The 3,275-nt window shown below is 43.2% G+C and overlaps 1 pseudogene; it reads right to left on the reverse strand.

The window, feature by feature from the left end:
• Positions 1 to 286: 286 nt before the first annotated feature.
• LOC102846255 lies at positions 287 to 1,093 on the reverse strand (annotated as a pseudogene).
• Positions 1,094 to 3,275: the final 2,182 nt, after the last annotated feature.

Raw genomic sequence — 3,275 nt, forward strand, 5'->3', positions numbered from 1 at the left:
CAGTTTAGGGACTAAGCTCTGGCTGATTCAGGCCGTGGTCTTTGAAATTACTTGCTATCAGAGGGCTGGGTAATAACTAAGGGTCAGAGAAGAATTGATGACTTTGAGATGTGCTGTTGGAGAATATTCTTGAACATACTACGGATCTCCAAGAAAACAAATAAGTCTGTCTTGGGCAGAGTGAAATCAAGTTTCTCCTTGGAGGCTAGGATTTTTTTTAATTTTTTAAATATTTTTTAACAGTGGAATAAGTTTATTCTTATGTACAGGAGAGTCGGTGTGTACATCAGCCCAGTTTGTTGGCGAGTTCTTTGGCCTTGGCCTTCTCGTTTGGTTATGCGGGCCACTGACTTGGGCCCCAGGACGTTGCCTCCCCAGTGGTGGTGGGTCTCATCATATCTGTTGCTGTAATTGGTTCTGATGGCTTCTACCAGCTTTGCCAGAGCACCTTTATCTTCCTGGTTCACCTGCGTGAAGGCAGCTGTGGTGCAGGTCTTCTGGTGGATGAGATAGCCCAGCCTGGCCTTCCCCTTGATAATGCAGTAGGGAACACCCATCTTTTGACACAAAGCCAGCAGGAAGACCACCACCTCTACGGGGTCCATGTTGTGTGTGATCACCACCAGTTGGGCCGTCTTGTTCTCCACCAGGTTGGTGATCATATTCACCTTAGCATGGAGGATGGGGGACGGGGGGGTCTCTTTGCTGGGATTTCTCCTTTGCCAGCAGCCTTCTTCTCAGCCTGGGCCAGCAACCTCTGCTTCTTCTCGTTCTTAGTCTCTGGTCGGTACTTATGACCCAGCTTCAGCAGCTGAGTAGCTGTCTGGCTGTCTAAGGCCTGGGTGAACTGGTTAATGGCAGGTGGCACCTTGAGTCGTTTGCAGATGATTACCCTCTGCTGCTGCAGTTGGATGTAGTGGGGCCATTTGACAAAGCGTGTAAGGTCCCTTTTGGGTTGGATATCCTGCCTGATGTCAAAGTTTTTGGGTCTTTTCTAGAAAAGGGGATCCACCACCTTCTTGGCCTCCTGTTTCTTGACCACAGCAGGTGCCGGGGCCGCCTTCTCCCCCTTGGCCTTCTTTCCCGTCAGCATCTTAGACAGATGGGTGAGAGAGTGGAGGCTAGGATTCTTATTCTTTTTTTTATTATTATTAAATTTTATTAGTTTCAATGAACATTCACAGGGATTCTGGGCTTTCACTCCTTCATTGCCGCACCATTCTCTCTACCCTCCTCCCCAGTTTGTTCTTCTTCCCCGCCATCCGAATGTCTGTTTTAATTGTCCAATTGCCACAGTGCTTGTCAAAGTCAGTTCTGATTAATCTCCTTTGTCGGTGTGTCCTTTGCCATTCCCTATCACTCCTCCCTGAGAGAGACTTCACCCTGATTCATAAGGAAAAGGGGATGGCATATTGTCTTAGCTACTTCCTGCTGAAAAGGGACGCTGCGGGTTTCAGGGTGAAGATCTTCTCTCACTACTCTAAGTAGGAAACACATAGACTATTATGGAGATTGATTTTGGAATTTAGGATTCTGAATCTCCATCTCACACACTTTGGGCATGTGGCCAAGAGGGACTGTGTCCTTCGAGAAGGACATCATGTTCAGAAGGTTAGAAGGACAGACAGCACAAGAGAGGAAAACCCTGAACGAGACTCATTGATACATTAACTTGGTTATGGGGATAGGTGTGTTTGAGTCAGTGAGACTGGTTCAGGATAGAGCAGGCTTCAGAGGTGTTATATATAAGGTGTCTTTGAGTCACTGGTGACTGGACAGCACACAACAAACACCACCACCTAATAAAGGACATGAACTATGGAATTGCTGTCTAATTTCTTATTTCTTATATGTGTCTACACATTAATACCTTCTAGATATATTTGTCTTCCAAATACTAATTTCTGAGTCACAGGGTTAGATATTCTGATTCATTTAGTCTTATGGGGAGACTTAGTATCAGCATGTGAATTGTTGCCCCAGGTGTTTGTAATGTGAAGCCGGAAATGGGATCCTGCTCTTAGTTCTTTGTAAACTGCTGAAACTCTAACATCACCCCAATTTGCAAGAAAAATCTATCATTTTGATTTATTTTCCTATCTTCCATATGCATTTTTTCCTGAAGCTAGAACAACCATTTAGCTCTCTTGAGTTTCCTGAACATGTTGAAATAGTAAGGGAGGGAGGATTAGGCATGCAAATGACGGCATACAAGTTACACATGGGACAGTCAGTTAGCTCAGTGACCTTTTCAAAGTGAATTGAACTAAGCACATTGTTTTATATTAACTAAACAACATTTTGCCTAATTCTCCATGGAAAGTGCTACCAAAGGAGGCACCTCCCTAGCATTTTGAATGCATCAGTGGCTCCACAGGAGAAGGGGAAATTGGCTCATAACATGCAATTTACAGCCAGCAGAAAGCACCCTGAAAGGTCAGCTATGGAGAATTCTTACTTGATAGCAGTGAGCTTGAGTTTTGAGCTTCTGACAAGTGAAGAGAATAAGGTGACTTTTATTCTGAATGGAAGAAGAGTTTGCACCAAAACTTAAACTCAGTTGAAGATGTAGTTCTGAAAGAACCTTTGTTGTTGTGGTGTACCATTGAGTCGGAACCGACCCTTAGCTGAACTTCTAGGGATTTTTCAGAGGCAGTTAATTACACAAGAGGAGAATATCTACCCTTTTCCTGCAGAACAGCTGGAGGGAACCTTACGAATGAATTAAAATAAATCTTTGCAACAGTGTCCAAATGGCTTTAACTCTCAGGAGCAGCCTTTAACGTCATTGAAGGATCTATTCACTGAAACAGTTCATTAACAAATATTTAATTACTTCATTTAATAGTTAATCAATAAATATTTCTCAACATAGGTGTACTTTTTTGGTGATTCTGTTGTTGATAGTGTTGTTGATTAGGTGCCATTGATCCTGCTGTAACTCAGATACATCTGGTAATCAATAGAACAAAATATTGTCTGATTCTCATTGGTCCTCACAAGTCTTCCTCTTTGTTGTTGACCGTCTGCCAATCAAGATTACTTCTTTAGGAATTGGATAACTTTCAGGATAACTTTCCTCAATTAGGTGAATACTTTCCTCCAGATATGTCTTAGGGTGGAACTAGGCTGCTCCTTGGAGGTAAGGATTTTGAGGCTGAACCTCACACACTTTGGGAATGTAGCTAGTAGGGATCAGTCCTTGGAGAAGGCACCTTTTCAAAATCAAATCCTTGTGTGATACAAACACTTAACACACACACACACACACACAC

The sequence above is a fragment of the Elephantulus edwardii genome, unplaced genomic scaffold (assembly GCF_000299155.1).
Source record: "Elephantulus edwardii isolate Elephantulus edwardi_28Jun2011 unplaced genomic scaffold, EleEdw1.0 scaffold00454, whole genome shotgun sequence".
Taxonomy (NCBI): Eukaryota; Metazoa; Chordata; class Mammalia; order Macroscelidea; family Macroscelididae; genus Elephantulus; species Elephantulus edwardii.